The following is a 22602-nucleotide window of genomic DNA, read 5'->3' as shown; positions in this document are numbered from 1 at the left end:
AATCCTGCGTTGAGCAGGGGGCTGGACAAGATGGTCTTGAAGGCCCCCTCCAACCCAACTTTCAAATGATTCTATAGGGATGCTCTGACTTGGAGTCCTGCGTTGAGCAGGGCGTTGGACTAGATGGTCTTGCAAGCCCCTTCCAACTCTTATTTTCGAGGATTCTATAGGGATGCTCTGGCTTGGAGTCCTGCGTTAGGCACGGGGTTGGAATACATGGTCTTGCAGGTGCCTTCCAACCCTGTTTTTGATTATTCTATACGGATGCTGTGACTTGGAGTCCTGCCTTGAGTAGGGGGTTGGACTAGATGGCCTTGCAGGCCCTCCCAACCATACTTTCCAATGATTCTATAGGGCTGCTCTGACTTGGAGTCCTGCGTTGAGCACGGGGTTGGAATACATGGTCTTGCAGGCCCCTTCCAACCCTATTTTCAATCATTCTATAGGGATGCTCTGACTTGGAGTACTGCGTTGAGCAGGGGGCTGGAAGATGGTCCTGCAGGCCACTTCCAACCCTAACTTTTGATAATTCTATAGGGATGCTCTGACTTGGAGTCCTGCGTTGCGCAGGGGGTTGGAATACATGGTCTTGCAGGCACCTTCCAACCCTATTTTCCATCATTCTATAGGGATGCTCTGACCTGGAGTCCTTCATTGAGCAGGGGGCTGGACTAGATTGTCTTGCAGACCCCTCCCAACCCTATTTTCAATCATTCTATAGGGATGCTCTGACTCAGAGTCCTGCATTGAGCAGGGGGTTAGACTAGATGGTCTTGCAGGCCCCTTCCACCGCTATTTTAGATCATTCTGTAGGGATGCTCTGACTTGGAGTCCTGCGTTGAGCAGGGGGCTGGACTAGATGGTCTTGCAGCCGCCTTCCAACTCTATTTTCGATGATTCTAGAGGGATACTCTGACTTGGAGTCCTGCGTTGAGCAGGGGGTGCACTGGATGGTCTTGCAGGACCCTTCCAACCCTATTTTCAATCATTCTATAGGGATGCTCTGACTTGGAGTCCTGCGTTGAGCAGGGGGCTGGAAGATGGGACTGCAGGCGCCTTCCAACCCTAACTTTTGATAATTCTATAGGGATGCTCTGACTTGGAGTCCTGCGTTGAGCAGGGAGCTGGACTAGATGGTCTTGCAGGCCACTTCCAACCCTATTTTCGATCATTCTATAGGGATGCTCTGACCTGGAGTCCTGCCTGGAGCACGGGGCTGGACTAGATGGCCTTGCAGGCCCCCTCCAACCCTACTTTACAATGATTCTATAGGGCTGCTCTGACTTGGAGTCCTGCGTTGAGCAGGGGGCTGGAAGATGGTCCTGCAGGCGCCTTCCAACCCTAACTTTTGATAATTATATAGGGATGCTCTGACTTGGAGTCCTGCGTTGAGCAGGGGGCTGGACTAGATGGTCTTGCAGGCCACTTCCAACCCTACTTTCCAATGATTCTATAGGGCTGCTCTGACTTGGAGTCCTGCGTTGAGGACGGGGTTGGAATACAAGGTCTTGCAGGCGCCTTCCAACCCTATTTTCAATCATTCTATAGGGATGCTCTGACTTGGAGTCCTGCGTTGAGCAGGGGGCTGGACTAGATGGCCTTGCAGGCGCCTTCCAACTCTATTTTCGATCTTTCTATAGGGATGCTCTGACTTGGAGTCCTACGTTGAGCAGGGGGCTGGATTAGATGGTCTTGCAGGCCACTTCCAAACCTACTTTCAGATGATTCTATAGGGATGCTCTGACTTGGAGTCCTGCGTTGAGCAGGGGGTTGGACTAGATGGTCTTGCAGGTCCCTTCCAACTCTATTTTCGATGATTCTATAGGGATGCTCTGACTTGGAGTCCTGTGTTGAGCAAGGGGCTGGACTAGATGGTCTTGCAGCCGCCTTCCAACACTACCTTTTGATGATTCTATAGGGATGCTCTGTCTTGGAGTCCTGCATTGAGCAGGGGGTTGGACTAGATGGTCTTGCAGGCGCCTTCCAACTCTATTTTCGATGATTCTAGAGGGATACTCTGACTTGGAGTCCTGCGTTGAGCAGGAGGTGCCCTGGATGGTCTTGGAGGACCCTTCCAACCCTATTTTCCATCATTCTATAGGGATGCTCTGACTTGGAGTCCTGCGTTGAGCAGGGGGCTGGAAGATGGTCCTGCAGGCCCCTTCCAACCCTAACTTTTGATAATTCTATAGGGATGCTCTGACTTGGAGTCCTGCGTTGAGCAGGGGGCTTGACTAGATGGTCTTGCATACCCCTTCCAACCCTACTTTTTGATTATTCTATAGGGATGCTCTGACTTGGAGTCCTGCGTTGAGCAAGGGGCTGTATTAGATAGTCTTGCAGGCCACTTCCAACCCTACTTTCAGATGATTCGATAAGGATGCTCTGACTTGGAGTCCTGCGTTGAGCACGGGGTTGGAATACATGGTCTTGCAGGTGCCTTCCAACCCTATTTTCGATGATTCTATAGGGATGCTCTGACCTGGAGTCCTGCCTGGAGCAGGGGCTTGGACTAGATAGCCTTGCAGGCCCCCCCAACCCTACTTTCCAATGATTCTATAGGGCTGCTCTGACTTGGAGTCCTGCGTTGAGCACGGGGTTGGAATACATGGTCTTGCAGGCCCCTTCCAACCCTATTTTCAATCATTCTATAGGGATGCTCTGACTTGGAGTACTGCGTTGAGCAGGGGGCTGGAAGATGGTCCTGCAGGCCACTTCCAACCCTAACTTTTGATAATTCTATAGGGATGCTCTGACTTGGAGTCCTGCGTTGCGCAGGGGGTTGGAATACATGGTCTTGCAGGCACCTTCCAACCCTATTTTCCATCATTCTATAGGGATGCTCTGACCTGGAGTCCTTCATTGAGCAGGGGGCTGGACTAGATTGTCTTGCAGACCCCTCCCAACCCTATTTTCAATCATTCTATAGGGATGCTCTGACTCAGAGTCCTGCATTGAGCAGGGGGTTAGACTAGATGGTCTTGCAGGCCCCTTCCACCCCTATTTTAGATCATTCTATAGGGATGCTCTGACTTGGAGTCCTGCGTTGAGCAGGGGGCTGGAATAGATGGTCTTGCAGCCGCCTTCCAACTCTATTTTCGATGATTCTAGAGGGATACTCTGACTTGGAGTCCTGCGTTGAGCAGGAGGTGCACTGGATGGTCTTGCAGGACCCTTCCAACCCTATTTTCAATCATTCTATAGGGATGCTCTGACTTGGAGTCCTGCGTTGAGCAGGGGGCTGGAAGATGGGACTGCAGGCGCCTTCCAACCCTAACTTTTGATAATTCTATAGGGATGCTCTGACTTGGAGTCCTGCGTTGAGCAGGGAGCTGGACTAGATGGTCTTGCAGGCCACTTCCAACCCTATTTTCGATCATTCTATAGGGATGCTCTGACCTGGAGTCCTGCCTGGAGCACGGGGCTGGACTAGATGGCCTTGCAGGCCCCCTCCAACCCTACTTTACAATGATTCTATAGGGCTGCTCTGACTTGGAGTCCTGCGTTGAGCAGGGGGCTGGAAGATGGTCCTGCAGGCGCCTTCCAACCCTAACTTTTGATAATTATATAGGGATGCTCTGACTTGGAGTCCTGCGTTGAGCAGGGGGCTGGACTAGATGGTCTTGCAGGCCTCTTCCAACCCTACTTTCAGATGATTCGATAAGGATGCTCTGACTTGGAGTCCTGCGTTGAGCACGGGGTTGGAATACATGGTCTTCAGGCGCCTTCCAACCCTATTTTCGATCATTCTATAGGGATGCTCTGACTTGGAGTCCTGCGTTGAGCAGGGGGCTGGACTAGATGGCCTTGCAGGCGCCTTCCAACTCTATTTTCGATCTTTCTATAGGGATGCTCTGACTTGGAGTCCTACGTTGAGCAGGGGGCTGGATTAGATAGTCTTGCAGGCCACTTCCAACCCTACTTTCAGATGATTCTATAGGGATGCTCTGACTTGGAGTCCTGCGTTGAGCAGGGGGTTGGACTAGATGGTCTTGCAGGTCCCTTCCAACCCTACCTTTTGATGATTCTATAGGGATGCTCTGTCTTGGAGTCCTGCATTGAGCAGGGGGCTGGACTAGATGGTCTTGCAAGCCCCTTCCAACTCTATTTTCGATGATTCTAGAGGGATACTCTGACTTGGAGTCCTGCGTTGAGCAGGGGGTGCCCTGGATGGTCTTGGAGGACCCTTCCAACCCTATTTTCAATCATTCTATAGGGATGCTCTGACTTGGAGTCCTGCGTTGAGCAGGGGGTGCCCTGGATGGTCTTGGAGGACCCTTCCAACCCTATTTTCAATCATTCTATAGGGATGCTCTGACTTGGAGTCCTGCGTTGAGCAGGGGGCTGGAAGATGGTCCTGCAGGCGCCTTCCAACCCTAACTTTTGATAATTCTATAGGGATGCTCTGACTTGGAGTCCTGCGTTGAGCAGGGGGCTGGACTAGATGGTCTTGCAGGCCACTTCCAACCCTACTTTCAGATTATTCGATAAGGATGCTCTGACTTGGAGTCCTGCGTTGAGCACGGGGTTGGAATACATGGTCTTGCAGGCGCCTTCCAACCCTATTTTCGATCATTCTATAGGGATGCTCTGATTTGGAGTCCTGCGTTGAGCAAGGGGTTGGACTAGATGGTCTTGCAGGTTCCTTCCAACTCTATTTTCGATGATTCTATAGGGATGCTCTGACTTGGAGTCCTACGTTGAGGAGGGGGCTGGATTAGATAGTCTTGCAGGCCACTTCCAACCCTACTTTCAGAGGATTCCTTAGGGATACTCTGACTTGGAGTCCTGCGTTGAGCAGGGGGTTGGACTAGATGGTCTTGCAGGCCCCTTCCAACCCTATTTTCGATCATTCTATAGGGAAACTCTGACTTGGAGTCCTGCGTTGAGCAGGGGGTTGGACTAGATGGTCTTGCATGCCCCTTCCAACCCTACTTTTTGATTATTCTATAGGGATGCTCTGACTTGGAGTCCTGCGTTGAGCAAGGGGCTGTATTAGATAGTCTTGTAGGCCACTTCCAAACCTACTTTCAGATGATTCGATAAGGATGCTCTGACTTGGAGTCCTGCGTTGAGCACGGGGTTGGAATACATGGTCTTGCAGGTGCCTTCCAACCCTATTTTCGATGATTCTATAGGGATGCTCTGACCTGGAGTCCTGCCTGGAGCAGGGGCTTGGACTAGATAGCCTTGCAGGCCCCCCCAACCCTACTTTCCAATGATTCTATAGGGCTGCTCTGACTTGGAGTCCTGCGTTGAGCACGGGGTTGGAATACATGGTCTTGCAGGCCCCTTCCAACCCTATTTTCAATCATTCTATAGGGATGCTCTGACTTGGAGTACTGCGTTGAGCAGGGGGCTGGAAGATGGTCCTGCAGGCCACTTCCAACCCTACCTTTTGATAATACTATAGGGATGCTCTGACTTGGAGTCCTGCGTTGCGCAGGGGGTTGGAATACATGGTCTTGCAGGCGCCTTCCAACCCTATTTTCCATCATTCTATAGGGATGCTCTGACCTGGAGTCCTTCATTGAGCAGGGGGCTGGACTAGATTGTCTTGCAGACCCATCCCAACCCCATTTTCAATCATTCTATAGGGATGCTCTGACTCGGAGTCCTGCATTGAGCAGGGGGTTAGACTAGATGGTCTTGCAGGCCCCTTCCACCCCTATTTTAGATCATTCTATAGGGATGCTCTGACTCGGAGTCCTGCGTTGAGCAGGGGGCTGGACTAGATGGTCTTGCAGCCGCCTTCCAACTCTATTTTCGATGATTCTAGAGGGATACTCTGACTTGGAGTCCTGCGTTGAGCAGGGGGTGCACTGGATGGTCTTGCAGGCGCCTTCCAACCCTATTTTCAATCATTCTATAGGGATGCTCTGACTTGGAGTCCTGCGTTGAGCAGGGGGCTGGAAGATGGTCCTGCAGGCGCCTTCCAACCCTAACTTTTGATAATTCTATAGGGATGCTCTGACTTGGAGTCCTGCGTTGAGCAGGGGGCTGGACTAGATGGTCTTGCAGGCCACTTCCAACAATATTTTCGATCATTCTATAGGGATGCTCTGACCTGGAGTCCTGCCTGGAGCAGGGGGCTGGACTAGATGGCCTTGCAGGCCCCCTCCAACCCTACTTTCCAATGATTCTATAGGGCTGCTCTGACTTGGAGTCCTGCGTTGAGGACGGGGTTGGAATACAAGGTCTTGCAGGCGCCTTCCAACCCTATTTTCAATCATTCTATAGGGATGCTCTGACTTGGAGTCCTGCGTTGAGCAGGGGGCTGGACTAGATGGCCTTGCAGGCGCCTTCCAACTCTATTTTCGATCTTTCTATAGGGATGCTCTGACTTGGAGTCCTACGTTGAGCAGGGGGCTGGATTAGATGGTCTTGCAGGCCACTTCCAACCCTACTTTCAGATGATTCTATAGGGATGCTCTGACTTGGAGTCCTGCGTTGAGCAGGGGGTTGGACTAGATGGTCTTGCAGGTCCCTTCCAACTCTATTTTCGATGATTCTATAGGGATGCTCTGACTTGGAGTCCTGTGTTGAGCAAGGGGCTGGACTAGATGGTCTTGCAGCCGCCTTCCAACACTACCTTTTGATGATTCTATAGGGATGCTCTGTCTTGGAGTCCTGCATTGAGCAGGGGGTTGGACTAGATGGTCTTGCAGGCGCCTTCCAACTCTATTTTCGATGATTCTAGAGGGATACTCTGACTTGGAGTCCTGCGTTGAGCAGGGGGTGCCCTGGATGGTCTTGGAGGACCCTTCCAACCCTATTTTCCATCATTCTATAGGGATGCTCTGACTTGGAGTCCTGCGTTGAGCAGGGGGTTGGAAGATGGTCCTGCAGGCCCCTTCCAACCCTAACTTTTGATAATTCTATAGGGATGCTCTGACTTGGAGTCCTGCGTTGAGCAGGGGGCTTGACTAGATGGTCTTGCAGGTCCCTTCCAACCCTACTTTCAGATGATTCTATAGGGATACTCTGACTTGGAGTCCTGCGTGAAGCAGGGGGTTGGACTAGATGGCCTTGCAGGCCACTTCCAGCCCTACTTTCAGATGTTTCGATAAGGATGCTCTGACTTGGAGTCCTGCGTTGAGGACGGGGTTGGAATACAAGGTCTTGCAGGCGCCTTCCAACCCTATTTTCAATCATTCTATAGGGATGCTCTGACTTGGAGTCCTGCGTTGAGCAGGGGGCTGGACTAGATGGCCTTGCAGGCGCCTTCCAACTCTATTTTCGATCTTTCTATAGGGATGCTCTGACTTGGAGTCCTACGTTGAGCAGGGGGCTGGATTAGATGGTCTTGCAGGCCACTTCCAACCCTACTTTCAGATGATTCTATAGGGATGCTCTGACTTGGAGTCCTGCGTTGAGCAGGGGGTTGGACTAGATGGTCTTGCAGGTCCCTTCCAACTCTATTTTCGATGATTCTATAGGGATGCTCTGACTTGGAGTCCTGTGTTGAGCAAGGGGCTGGACTAGATGGTCTTGCAGCCGCCTTCCAACACTACCTTTTGATGATTCTATAGGGATGCTCTGTCTTGGAGTCCTGCATTGAGCAGGGGGTTGGACTAGATGGTCTTGCAGGCGCCTTCCAACTCTATTTTCGATGATTCTAGAGGGATACTCTGACTTGGAGTCCTGCGTTGAGCAGGGGGTGCCCTGGATGGTCTTGGAGGACCCTTCCAACCCTATTTTCCATCATTCTATAGGGATGCTCTGACTTGGAGTCCTGCGTTGAGCAGGGGGTTGGAAGATGGTCCTGCAGGCCCCTTCCAACCCTAACTTTTGATAATTCTATAGGGATGCTCTGACTTGGAGTCCTGCGTTGAGCAGGGGGCTTGACTAGATGGTCTTGCAGGTCCCTTCCAACCCTACTTTCAGATGATTCTATAGGGATACTCTGACTTGGAGTCCTGCGTGAAGCAGGGGGTTGGACTAGATGGCCTTGCAGGCCACTTCCAGCCCTACTTTCAGATGTTTCGATAAGGATGCTCTGACCTGGAGTCCTGCGTTGAGCACGGGGTTGGAATACATGGTCTTGCAGGCGCCTTCCAACCTTTTTTCGATCATTCTATAGGGATGCTCTGACCTGGAGTCCTGCCTGGAGCAGGGGCTTGGACTAGATGGCCTTGCAGGCTCCCCCCAACCCTACTTTCCAATGATTCTATAGGGCTGCTCTGACTTGGAGTCCTGCGTTGAGCACGGGGTTGGAATACATGGTCTTGCAGGCCCCTTCCAACCCTATTTTCAATCATTCTATAGGGATGCTCCGACTTGGAGTACTGCGTTGAGCAGGGGGCTGGAAGATGGTCCTGCAGGCCACTTCCAACCCTAACTTTTGATAATTCTATAGGGATGCTCTGACTTGGAGTCCTGCGTTGAGCAGGGGGTTGGAATACATGGTCTTGCAGGCGCCTTCCAACCCTATTTTCCATGATTCTATAGGGATGCTCTGACTTGGAGTCCTGCTTTGAGCAGGGGGCTGGAAGATGGTCCTGCAGGCGCCTTCCAACCCTAACTTTTGATAATTCTATAGGGATGCTCTGACTTGGAGTCCTGCGTTGAGCAGGGGGCTGGACTAGATGGTCTTGCAGGCCACTTCCAACCCTACTTTCAGATGATTCGATAAGGATGCTCTGACTTGGAGTCCTGCGTTGAGAACCGGGTTGGAATACATGGTCTTGCAGGCGCCTTCCAACCCTATTTTCGATCATTCTATAGGGAAACTAAGACTTGGAGTCCTGCGTTGAGCAGGGGGCTGGACTAGATCTCTTGCCGGCCCCTTCCAACCCTATTTTCGTTCATTGTATAGGGATGCTCTGACTCGGAGTCCTGTGTTGAGCAAGGGGTTGGACTAGATGGTCTTGCAGGCCCTTCCAACCGTACTTTCAGATGATTCTATACGGATGCTCTTAGAGTCCTGCATTGAGCAGGGGGTTAGACTAGATGGTCTTGCAGGCGCCTTCCAACCCTAACTTTTGATAATTCTATAGGGATGCTCTGACTTGGAGTCCTGCGTTGAGCAGGGGGCTGGACTAGATGGTCTTGCAGGCCACTTCCAACAATATTTTCGATCATTCTATAGGGATGCTCTGACCTGGAGTCCTGCCTGGAGCAGGGGGCTGGACTAGATGGCCTTGCAGGCCCCCTCCAACCCTACTTTCCAATGATTCTATAGGGCTGCTCTGACTTGGAGTCCTGCGTTGAGGACGGGGTTGGAATACAAGGTCTTGCAGGCGCCTTCCAACCCTATTTTCAATCATTCTATAGGGATGCTCTGACTTGGAGTCCTGCGTTGAGCAGGGGGCTGGACTAGATGGCCTTGCAGGCGCCTTCCAACTCTATTTTCGATCTTTCTATAGGGATGCTCTGACTTGGAGTCCTACGTTGAGCAGGGGGCTGGATTAGATGGTCTTGCAGGCCACTTCCAACCCTACTTTCAGATGATTCTATAGGGATGCTCTGACTTGGAGTCCTGCGTTGAGCAGGGGGTTGGACTAGATGGTCTTGCAGGTCCCTTCCAACTCTATTTTCGATGATTCTATAGGGATGCTCTGACTTGGAGTCCTGTGTTGAGCAAGGGGCTGGACTAGATGGTCTTGCAGCCGCCTTCCAACACTACCTTTTGATGATTCTATAGGGATGCTCTGTCTTGGAGTCCTGCATTGAGCAGGGGGTTGGACTAGATGGTCTTGCAGGCGCCTTCCAACTCTATTTTCGATGATTCTAGAGGGATACTCTGACTTGGAGTCCTGCGTTGAGCAGGGGGTGCCCTGGATGGTCTTGGAGGACCCTTCCAACCCTATTTTCCATCATTCTATAGGGATGCTCTGACTTGGAGTCCTGCGTTGAGCAGGGGGTTGGAAGATGGTCCTGCAGGCCCCTTCCAACCCTAACTTTTGATAATTCTATAGGGATGCTCTGACTTGGAGTCCTGCGTTGAGCAGGGGGCTTGACTAGATGGTCTTGCAGGTCCCTTCCAACCCTACTTTCAGATGATTCTATAGGGATACTCTGACTTGGAGTCCTGCGTGAAGCAGGGGGTTGGACTAGATGGCCTTGCAGGCCACTTCCAGCCCTACTTTCAGATGTTTCGATAAGGATGCTCTGACTTGGAGTCCTGCGTTGAGGACGGGGTTGGAATACAAGGTCTTGCAGGCGCCTTCCAACCCTATTTTCAATCATTCTATAGGGATGCTCTGACTTGGAGTCCTGCGTTGAGCAGGGGGCTGGACTAGATGGCCTTGCAGGCGCCTTCCAACTCTATTTTCGATCTTTCTATAGGGATGCTCTGACTTGGAGTCCTACGTTGAGCAGGGGGCTGGATTAGATGGTCTTGCAGGCCACTTCCAACCCTACTTTCAGATGATTCTATAGGGATGCTCTGACTTGGAGTCCTGCGTTGAGCAGGGGGTTGGACTAGATGGTCTTGCAGGTCCCTTCCAACTCTATTTTCGATGATTCTATAGGGATGCTCTGACTTGGAGTCCTGTGTTGAGCAAGGGGCTGGACTAGATGGTCTTGCAGCCGCCTTCCAACACTACCTTTTGATGATTCTATAGGGATGCTCTGTCTTGGAGTCCTGCATTGAGCAGGGGGTTGGACTAGATGGTCTTGCAGGCGCCTTCCAACTCTATTTTCGATGATTCTAGAGGGATACTCTGACTTGGAGTCCTGCGTTGAGCAGGGGGTGCCCTGGATGGTCTTGGAGGACCCTTCCAACCCTATTTTCCATCATTCTATAGGGATGCTCTGACTTGGAGTCCTGCGTTGAGCAGGGGGTTGGAAGATGGTCCTGCAGGCCCCTTCCAACCCTAACTTTTGATAATTCTATAGGGATGCTCTGACTTGGAGTCCTGCGTTGAGCAGGGGGCTTGACTAGATGGTCTTGCAGGTCCCTTCCAACCCTACTTTCAGATGATTCTATAGGGATACTCTGACTTGGAGTCCTGCGTGAAGCAGGGGGTTGGACTAGATGGCCTTGCAGGCCACTTCCAGCCCTACTTTCAGATGTTTCGATAAGGATGCTCTGACTTGGAGTCCTGCGTTGAGCACGGGGTTGGAATACATGGTCTTGCAGGCGCCTTCCAACCTTTTTTCGATCATTCTATAGGGATGCTCTGACCTGGAGTCCTGCCTGGAGCAGGGGCTTGGACTAGATGGCCTTGCAGGCTCCCCCCAACCCTACTTTCCAATGATTCTATAGGGCTGCTCTGACTTGGAGTCCTGCGTTGAGCACGGGGTTGGAATACATGGTCTTGCAGGCCCCTTCCAACCCTATTTTCAATCATTCTATAGGGATGCTCCGACTTGGAGTACTGCGTTGAGCAGGGGGCTGGAAGATGGTCCTGCAGGCCACTTCCAACCCTAACTTTTGATAATTCTATAGGGATGCTCTGACTTGGAGTCCTGCGTTGAGCAGGGGGTTGGAATACATGGTCTTGCAGGCGCCTTCCAACCCTATTTTCCATGATTCTATAGGGATGCTCTGACTTGGAGTCCTGCTTTGAGCAGGGGGCTGGAAGATGGTCCTGCAGGCGCCTTCCAACCCTAACTTTTGATAATTCTATAGGGATGCTCTGACTTGGAGTCCTGCGTTGAGCAGGGGGCTGGACTAGATGGTCTTGCAGGCCACTTCCAACCCTACTTTCAGATGATTCGATAAGGATGCTCTGACTTGGAGTCCTGCGTTGAGAACCGGGTTGGAATACATGGTCTTGCAGGCGCCTTCCAACCCTATTTTCGATCATTCTATAGGGAAACTAAGACTTGGAGTCCTGCGTTGAGCAGGGGGCTGGACTAGATCTCTTGCCGGCCCCTTCCAACCCTATTTTCGTTCATTGTATAGGGATGCTCTGACTCGGAGTCCTGTGTTGAGCAAGGGGTTGGACTAGATGGTCTTGCAGGCCCTTCCAACCGTACTTTCAGATGATTCTATACGGATGCTCTTAGAGTCCTGCATTGAGCAGGGGGTTAGACTAGATGGTCTTGCAGGCCCCTTCCACCCCTATTTTAGATCATTCTATAGGGATGCTCTGGCTTGGAGTCCTGCGTTGAGCAAGGGGTAGGACTAGATGGTCTTGCAGGTCCCTTTCAACTCTATTTTTGATGATTCTATAGGGATGCTCTGACTTGGAGTCCTGCGTTGAGCAGGGGGCTGGACTAGATGGTCTTGCAGCCACCTTCCAACCCTACCTTTTGATGATTCTATAGGGATGCTCTGTCTTGGAGTCCTGCATTGAGCAGGGGGCTAGACTAGATGGTCTTGCAGGCCCCTTCCTACTCTATTTTCGATGATTCTAGAGGGATACTCTGACTTGGAGTCCTGCGTTGAGCAGGGGGTGCCCTGGATGGTCTTGGAGGACCCTTCCAACCCTATTTTCGTTCATTGTATAGGGATGCTCTGACTTGGAGTCCTGCGTTGAGCAGGGGGCTGGAAGATGGTCCTGCAGGCGCCTTCCAACCCTAACTTTTGATAATTCTATAGGGATGCTCTGACTTGGAGTCCTGCGTTGAGCAGGGGGCTGGACTAGATGGTCTTGCAGGCCACTTCCAACCCTACTTTCAGATGATTCCTTAGGGATACTCTGACTTGGAGTCCTGCGTTGAGCAGGGGGTTGGACTAGATGGTCTTGCAGGCCCCTTCCAACCCTATTTTCGATCATTCTATAGGGAAACTCTGACTTGGAGTCCTGCGTTGAGCAGGGGGTTGGACTAGATGGTCTTGCATGCCCCTTCCAACCCTACTTTTTGATTATTCTATAGGGATGCTCTGACTTGGAGTCCTGCGTTGAGCAAGGGGCTGTATTAGATAGTCTTGTAGGCCACTTCCAACCCTACTTTCAGATGATTCGATAAGGATGCTCTGACTTGGAGTCCTGCGTTGAGCACGGGGTTGGAATACATGGTCTTGCAGGTGCCTTCCAACCCTATTTTCGATGATTCTATAGGGATGCTCTGACCTGGAGTCCTGCCTGGAGCAGGGGCTTGGACTAGATAGCCTTGCAGGCCCCCCCAACCCTACTTTCCAATGATTCTATAGGGCTGCTCTGACTTGGAGTCCTGCGTTGAGCACGGGGTTGGAATACATGGTCTTGCAGGCCCCTTCCAACCCTATTTTCAATCATTCTATAGGGATGCTCTGACTTGGAGTCCTGCGTTGAGCAGGGGGCTGGAAGATGGTCCTGCAGGCCACTTCCAACCCTAACTTTTGATAATACTATAGGGATGCTCTGACTTGGAGTCCTGCGTTGCGCAGGGGGTTGGAATACATGGTCTTGCAGGCGCCTTCCAACCCTATTTTCCATCATTCTATAGGGATGCTCTGACCTGGAGTCCTTCATTGAGCAGGGGGCTGGACTAGATTGTCTTGCAGACCCCTCCCAACCCCATTTTCAATCATTCTATAGGGATGCTCTGACTCGGAGTCCTGCATTGAGCAGGGGGTTAGACTAGATGGTCTTGCAGGCCCCTTCCACCCCTATTTTAGATCATTCTATAGGGATGCTCTGACTTGGAGTCCTGCGTTGAGCAGGGGGCTGGACTAGATGGTCTTGCAGCCGCCTTCCAACTCTATTTTCGATGGTTCTAGAGGGATACTCTGACTTGGAGTCCTGCGTTGAGCAGGGGGTGCACTGGATGGTCTTGCAGGACCCTTCCAACCCTATTTTCAATCATTCTATAGGGATGCTCTGACTTGGAGTCCTGCGTTGAGCAGGGGGCTGGAAGATGGTCCTGCAGGCGCCTTCCAACCCTAACTTTTGATAATTCTATAGGGATGCTCTGACTTGGAGTCCTGCGTTGAGCAGGGGGCTGGACTAGATGGTCTTGCAGGCCACTTCCAACCCTATTTTCGATCATTCTATAGGGATGCTCTGACCTGGAGTCCTGCCTGGAGCAGGGGGCTGGACTAGATGGCCTTGCAGGCCCCCTCCAACCCTACTTTCCAATGATTCTATAGGGCTGCTCTGACTTGGAGTCCTGCGTTGAGGACGGGGTTGGAATGCAAGGTCTTGCAGGCGCCTTCCAACCCTATTTTCAATCATTCTATAGGGATTCTCTGACCTGGAGTCCTGCCTGGAGCAGGGGGTTGGACTAGATGGCCTTGCAGGCCTCCCCAACCCTACTTTCCAATGATTCTATAGGGATGCTCAGACTTGGAGTCCTGCGTTGACCATGGGGCTGGACTAGATGGTCTTGCAGGCACCTTCCAACCCTATTTTCAATCGTTCTATAGGGATACTCTGACGTGGAGTCCTGCGTTGACAATGGGGCTGGACTAGATGGTCTTGCAGGCCCCTTCCAACCCTATTTTCTATCATTCTATAGGGATGCTCTGACTTGGAGTCCTGCGTTGAGCAGGGGGCTGGAAGATGGTCCTGCAGGCGCCTTCCAACCCTAACTTTTGATAATTCTATAGGGATGCTGTGACTTGGAGTCCTGCCTTGAGCAGGGGGCTGGACTAGATGGTCTTGCAAGCCACTTCCAACCCTATTTTCAATCATTCTATAGGGATGCTCTGACTTGGAGTCCTGCGTTGAGCAGGGGGCTGGACTAGATGGCCTTGCAGGTGCCTTCCAACTCTATTTTCGATCTTTCTATAGGGATGCTCTGACTTGGAGTCCTACGTTGAGCAGGGGGCTGGATTAGATGGTCTTGCAGGCCACTTCCAACCCTACTTTCAGATGATTCTATAGGGATGCTCTGACTTGGAGTCCTGCGTTGAGCAGGGGGTTGGACTAGATGGTCTTGCAGGTCCCTTCCAACTCTATTTTCGATGATTCTATAGGGATGCTCTGACTTGGAGTCCTGCGTTGAGCAGGGGGCTGGAAGATGGTCCTGCAGGCCACTTCCAACCCTAACTTTTGATAATTCTATAGGCATGCTCTGACTTGGAGTCCTGCGTTGAGCAGGGGGTTGGAATACATCGTCTTGCAGGCGCCTTCCAACCCTATTTTCCATGATTCTATAGGGATGCTCTGACTTGGAGTCCTGCGTTGAGCAGGGGGCTGGAAGATGGTCCTGCAGGCGCCTTCCAACCCTAACTTTTGATAATTCTATAGGGATGCTCTGACTTGGAGTCCTGCGTTGAGCAGGGGGCTGGACTAGATGGTCTTGCAGGCCACTTCCAACCCTACTTTCAGATGATTCGATAAGGATGCTCTGACTTGGAGTCCTGCGTTGAGCACGGGGTTGGAATACATGGTCTTGCAGGCGCCTTCCAACCCTATTTTCGATCATTCTATAGGGATGCTCTGACTCGGAGTCCTGTGTTGAGCAAGGGGTTGGACTAGATGGTCTTGGAGGTCCCTTCCAACTCTATTTTCGATGATTCTATAGGGATGCTCTGACTTGGAGTACTGTGTTGAGCAAGGGGCTGGACTAGATGGTCTTGCAGCCGCCTTCCAACCCTACCTTTTGATGATTCTATAGGGATGCTCTGTCTTGGAGTCCTGCATTGAGCAGGGGGTTGGACTAGATGGTCTTGCAGGCCCCTTCCAACTCTATTTTCGATGATTCTAGAGGGATACTCTGACTTGGAGTCCTGCGTTGAGCAGGGGGTGCCCTGGATGGTCTTGGAGGACCCTTCCAACCCTATTTTCAATCATTCTATAGGGATGCTCTGACTTGGAGTCCTGCGTTGAGCAGGGGGCTGGAAGATGGTCCTGCAGGCGCCTTCCAACCCTAACTTTTGATAATTCTATAGGGATGCTCTGACTTGGAGTCCTGCGTTGAGCAGGGGGCTGGACTAGATGGTCTTGCAGGCCACTTCCAACCCTACTTTCAGATGATTCGATAAGGATGCTCTGACTTGGAGTCCTGCGTTGAGCACGGGGTTGGAATACATGGTCTTGCAGGCCCCTTCCAACCCTATTTTCGATCATTCTATAGGGATGCTCTGATTTGGAGTCCTGCGTTGAGCAAGGGGTTGGACTAGATGGTCTTGCAGGTTCCTTCCAACTCTATTTTCGATGATTCTATAGGGATGCTCTGACTTGGAGTCCTACGTTGAGGAGGGGGCTGGATTAGATAGTCTTGCAGGCCACTTCCAACCCTACTTTCAGATGATTCCTTAGGGATGCTCTGACTTGGAGTCCTGCGTTGAGCAGGGGGTTGGACTAGATGGTCTTGCAGGCCCCTTCCAACCCTATTTTCGATCATTCTATAGGGAAACTCTGACTTGGAGTCCTGCGTTGAGCAGGGGGTTGGACTAGATGGGCTTGCATGCCCCTTCCAACCCTACTTTTTGATTATTCTATAGGGATGCTCTGACTTGGAGTCCTGCGTTGAGCAGGGGGCTGGATTAGATAGTCTTGCAGGCCACTTCCAACCCTACTTTCAAATGATTCTATAGGGATGCTCTGACTTGGAGTCCTGCGTTGAGCAGGGGGTTGGACTAGATGGCCTTGCAGGCCACTTCCAGCCCTACTTTCAGATGATTCGATAAGGATGCTCTGACTTGGAGTCCTGCGTTGAGCACGGGGTTGGAATACATGGTCTTGCAGGTGCCTTCCAACCCTATTTTCGATGATTCTATAGGGATGCTCTGACCTGGAGTCCTGCCTGGAGCAGGGGCTTGGACTAGATGGCCTTGCAGGCCCCCCCAACCCTACTTTCCAATGATTCTATAGGGCTGATCTGACTTGGAGTCCTGCGTTGAGCATGGGGTTGGAATACATGGTCTTGCAGGCCCCTTCCAACCCTATTTTCAATCATTCTATAGGGATGCTCTGACTTGGAGTCCTGCGTTGAGCAGGGGGCTGGAAGATGGTCCTGTAGGCCACTTCCAACCCTAATTTTTGATAATTCTATAGGGATGCTCTGACTTGGAGTCCTACGTTGAGCAGGGGGCTGGATTAGATAGTCTTGCAGGCCACTTCCAACCCTACTTTGAGATGATTCTATAGGGATGCTCTGACTTGGAGTCCTGCGTTGAGCAGGGGGTTGGACTAGATGGTCTTGGAGGTCCCTTCCAACTCTATTTTCGATGATTCTATAGGGATGCTCTGACTTGGAGTACTGTGTTGAGCAAGGGGCTGGACTAAGATGGTCTTGCAGCCGCCTTCCAACCCTACCTTTTGATGATTCTATAGGGATGCTCTGTCTTGGAGTCCTGCATTGAGCAGGGGGTTGGACTAGATGGTCTTGCAGGCCCCTTCCAACTCTATTTTCGATGATTCTAGAGGGATACTCTGACTTGGAGTCCTGCGTTGAGCAGGGGGTGCCCTGGATGGTCTTGGAGGACCCTTCCAACCCTATTTTCAATCATTCTATAGGGATGCTCTGACTTGGAGTCCTGCGTTGAGCAGGGGGCTGGAAGATGGTCCTGCAGGCGCCTTCCAACCCTAACTTTTGATAATTCTATAGGGATGCTCTGACTTGGAGTCCTGCGTTGAGCAGGGGGCTGGACTAGATGGTCTTGCAGGCCACTTCCATCCCTACTTTCAGATGATTCGATAAGGATGCTCTGACTTGGAGTCCTGCGTTGAGCACGGGGTTGGAATACATGGTCTTGCAGGCGCCTTCCAACCCTATTTTCGATCATTCTATAGGGATGCTCTGATTTGGAGTCCTGCGTTGAGCAAGGGGTTGGACTAGATGGTCTTGCAGGTTCCTTCCAACTCTATTTTCGATGATTCTATAGGGATGCTCTGACTTAGAGTCCTACGTTGAGGAGGGGGCTGGATTAGATAGTCTTGCAGGCCACTTCCAACCCTACTTTCAGATGATTCCTTAGGGATGCTCTGACTTGGAGTCCTGCGTTGAGCAGGGGGTTGGACTAGATGGTCTTGCAGGCCACTTCCAACCCTATTTTCGATCATTCTATAGGGAAACTCTGACTAGGAGTCCTGCGTTGAGCATCGGGTTGGACTAGATGGTCTTGCAGGCCCCTTCCAACCCTATTTTCGATCATTCTATTGGGAAACTATGACTTGGAGTCCTGCGTTGAGCAGGGGGCTGGACTAGATGGTCTTGCCGGCCCCTTCCAACCCTATTTTCGTTCATTGTATAGGGATGCTCTGACTCGGAGTCCTGTGTTGAGCAAGGGGTTGGACTAGATGGTCTTGCAGGCCCCTTCCAACCGTACTTTCAGATGATTCTATACGGATGCTCTTAGAGTCCTGCATTGAGCAGGGGGTTAGACTAGATGGTCTTGCAGGCCCCTTCCACCCCTATTTTAGATCATTCTATAGGGATGCTCTGGCTTGGAGTCCTGCGTTGAGCAGGGGGCTGGATTAGATGGCCTTGGAGGCCCCTTCGAACCCTACTTTCAGATGATTGTATAGGGATGCTCTTACTCGGTGTCCTGTGTTGAGCAAGGGGTTGGACTAGAAGGTCTTGCAGGCCCCTTCCAACCCTACTTTCTGATGATTCTATACGGATGCTCTGACTTGGAGTCCTGCGTTGAGCAGGGGGCTGGACTAGATTGTCTTGCAGGCCACCTCCAACCGTACATTCAGATGATTCTGTAGGGATGCACTGACTTGGAGTCCTGCATTGAGCACGGGGTTGGACTACATGGTCTTGCAGGCGCCTTCCAACCCTATTATCGATCATTCTATAGGGATGCTCTGACTTGGAGTCCTGCATTGAGCAGTTGGCTGGACTAGATGGTCTTGGAGGCCCCTTCCAACCCTACTTTTCAATGATTCTATAGGGATGCTCTGACTTGGAGTCCTGGGTTGAGCAGGGGGCTGGACTAGATGGTCTTGCAGGTTACTTCCAACCCTACTTTCAGATGATTCTATAGGGATGCTCTGACTTGGAGTCCTGCATTGAGCATGGGTTTGGACTACATGGTCTTGCAGGCGCCTTCCAACCTTATTATCGATCATTCTATAGGGATGCTCTGACTTGGAGTCCTGCATTGAGCAGTTGGCTGGACTAGATGGTCTTGCAGGCGCCTTCCAACCCTATTTTCCATCATTCTATAGGGATGCTCTGACCTGGAGTCCTTCATTGAGCAGGGGGCTGGACTAGATTGTCTTGCAGACCCCTCCCAACCCTATTTTCAATCATTCTATAGGGTGCTCTGACTTGGAGTCCTGCGTTGAGCAGGGGGCTGGTTTAGATGGTCCTGCAGACCCCTCCCACCCCTACTTTTTGATTATTCTATACGGATGCTGTGACTTGGAGTCCTGCCTTGAGTAGGGGGTTGGACTAGATGGCCTTGCAGGCCCCCCCAACCATACTTTCCAATGATTCTATAGGGCTGCTCTGACTTGGAGTCCTACGTTGAGCAGGGGGCTGGATTAGATGGCCTTGCAGGCCCCTTCCAACCCTACTTTCTAATGATTCTATAGGGATGCTCTGACTTGGAATCCTGCGTTGAGCAGGGGGCTGGACTAGATTGTCTTGCAGGCCACTTCCAACCGTACTTTCAGATGATTCTATAGTGATGCTCTGACTTGGAGTCCTGCATTGAGCACGGGGTTGGACTACATGGTCTTGCAGGCGCCTTCCAACCCTATTATCGACCATTCTATAGGGATGCTCTGACTTGGAGTCCTGCATTGAGCAGTTGGCTGGACTAGATGGTCTTGCAGACCCATTCCAACCCTATTTTCCATCATTCTATAGGGATGCTCTGCCTTGGAGTCCTGCGTTGAGCAGGGGGTTGGACTAGATGGTCTTGCAGGCCCATCCCAACCCTACTTTTCAATGATTCTATAGGGATGCTCTGACCTGGAGTCCTGTGTTGACCAGGGGGCTGGACTGGATGGTCTTGCAGGCCCCTTCCAACCATATTTCCGATCATTCTGTAGGGATGCTCTGACTTGGAGTCCTGCGTTGAGCAGGGATTGGACTAGATGGTCTTGCCGGCCCCTTCCAACCCTACTTTCCAATGATTCTATAGGGCTGCCCTGACTTGGAGTCCTACGTTGAGCAGGGGGCTGGATTAGATGGCCTTCCACCCCCCTTCCAACCCTACTTTCAGATGATTCTATAGGGATGCTCTGACTTGGAGTCCTGCGTTGAGCAGGGGGCTGGAAGATGGTCCTGCAGGCGCCTTCCAACCCTAACTTTTGATAATTCTATAGGGATGCTGTGACTTGGAGTCCTGCCTTGAGCAGGGGGCTGGACTAGATGGTCTTGCAGGTTACTTCCAACCCTACTTTCAGATGATTCTATAGGGATGCTCTGACTTGGAGTCCTGCATTGAGCATGGGGTTGGACTACATGGTCTTGCAGGCGCCTTCCAACCTTATTATCGATCATTCTATAGGGATCCTCTGACTTGGAGTCCAGCATTGAGCAGTTGGCTGGACTAGATGGTCTTGCAGGCGCCTTCCAACCCTATTTTCGATCATTCTATAGGGATGCTCTGACCTGTAGTCCTTCATTGAGCAGGGGGCTGGACTAGATTGTCTTGCAGACCCCTCCCAACCCTATTTTCAATCATTCTATAGGGATGCTCTGACTCGGAGTCCTGCATTGAGCAGGAGGCTGGTTTAGGAGGTTTTGCAGACCCATTCCAACCCTACTTTTTGATGATTTTATAAGGATGCTCTGACTTGGAGTCCTGAATTGAGCAGGGGGCTGGAGTAGATGGTCTTGTAGGCCCCTTCCAACCCTATTTTTGTTCATTCTATAGGGATGCTCTGTCTTGGAGTCCTGCTTTAAGCAGGGGGCAGGACTAGATGGTCTTGCAGATCCATTCCAACCCTATTTTCGATTATTCTATGGGGATGCTCTGACTTGGAGTCCTGCTTTAAGCAGGAGGCTGGACTAGATGGTCTTGCCGGACCCTTCCAACCCTAGCTTTTGATGATACTATAGGGTGCTCTGACTTGGAGTCCTGCGTTGAGCAGGGGGCTGGTTTAGATGGTCCTGCAGACCCCTCCCACCCCTACTTTTTGATTATTCTATACGGATGCTGTGACTTGGAGTCCTGCCTTGAGTAGGGGGTTGGACTAGATGGCCTTGCAGGCCCTCCCAACCATACTTTCCAATGATTCTATAGGGCTACTCTGACTTGGAGTCCTACGTTGAGCAGGGGGCTGGATTAGATGGCCTTGCAGGCCGCTTCCAACCCTACTTTCAGATGATTCTATAGGGATGCTCTGACTTGGAATCCTGCGTTGAGCAGGGGGCTGGACAAGATGGTCTTGAAGGCCCCCTCCAACCCAACTTTCAAATGATTCTATAGGGATGCTCTGACTTGGAGTCCTGCGTTGAGCAGGGCGTTGGACTAGATGGTCTTGCAAGCCCCTTCCAACTCTTATTTTCGAGGATTCTATAGGGATGCTCTGGCTTGGAGTCCTGCGTTAGGCACGGGGTTGGAATACATGGTCTTGCAGGTGCCTTCCAACCCTATTTTCGATCATTCTATAGGGAAACTCTGACTTGGAGTCCTGCGTTGAGCAGGGGGTTGGACTAGATGGGCTTGCATGCCCCTTCCAACCCTACTTTTTGATTATTCTATAGGGATGCTCTGACTTGGAGTCCTGCGTTGAGCAGGGGGCTGGATTAGATAGTCTTGCAGGCCACTTCCAACCCTACTTTCAAATGATTCTATAGGGATGCTCTGACTTGGAGTCCTGCGTTGAGCAGGGGGTTGGACTAGATGGCCTTGCAGGCCACTTCCAGCCCTACTTTCAGATGATTCGATAAGGATGCTCTGACTTGGAGTCCTGCGTTGAGCACGGGGTTGGAATACATGGTCTTGCAGGTGCCTTCCAACCCTATTTTCGATGATTCTATAGGGATGCTCTGACCTGTAGTCCTTCATTGAGCAGGGGGCTGGACTAGATTGTCTTGCAGACCCCTCCCAACCCTATTTTCAATCATTCTATAGGGATGCTCTGACTCGGAGTCCTGCATTGAGCAGGAGGCTGGTTTAGGAGGTTTTGCAGACCCATTCCAACCCTACTTTTTGATGATTTTATAAGGATGCTCTGACTTGGAGTCCTGAATTGAGCAGGGGGCTGGAGTAGATGGTCTTGTAGGCCCCTTCCAACCCTATTTTTGTTCATTCTATAGGGATGCTCTGTCTTGGAGTCCTGCTTTAAGCAGGGGGCAGGACTAGATGGTCTTGCAGATCCATTCCAACCCTATTTTCGATTATTCTATGGGGATGCTCTGACTTGGAGTCCTGCTTTAAGCAGGAGGCTGGACTAGATGGTCTTGCCGGACCCTTCCAACCCTAGCTTTTGATGATACTATAGGGTGCTCTGACTTGGAGTCCTGCGTTGAGCAGGGGGCTGGTTTAGATGGTCCTGCAGACCCCTCCCACCCCTACTTTTTGATTATTCTATACGGATGCTGTGACTTGGAGTCCTGCCTTGAGTAGGGGGTTGGACTAGATGGCCTTGCAGGCCCTCCCAACCATACTTTCCAATGATTCTATAGGGCTACTCTGACTTGGAGTCCTACGTTGAGCAGGGGGCTGGATTAGATGGCCTTGCAGGCCGCTTCCAACCCTACTTTCAGATGATTCTATAGGGATGCTCTGACTTGGAATCCTGCGTTGAGCAGGGGGCTGGACAAGATGGTCTTGAAGGCCCCCTCCAACCCAACTTTCAAATGATTCTATAGGGATGCTCTGACTTGGAGTCCTGCGTTGAGCAGGGCGTTGGACTAGATGGTCTTGCA

The sequence above is a fragment of the Heloderma suspectum genome, chromosome W (assembly GCF_057233095.1).
Source record: "Heloderma suspectum isolate Gila_16-S chromosome W, 16-S_ref, whole genome shotgun sequence".
NCBI lineage: Eukaryota > Metazoa > Chordata > Lepidosauria > Squamata > Helodermatidae > Heloderma > Heloderma suspectum.
The sequence above is the reverse complement of the archived record's forward strand: the minus strand, read 5'-3'. Positions refer to the sequence as shown.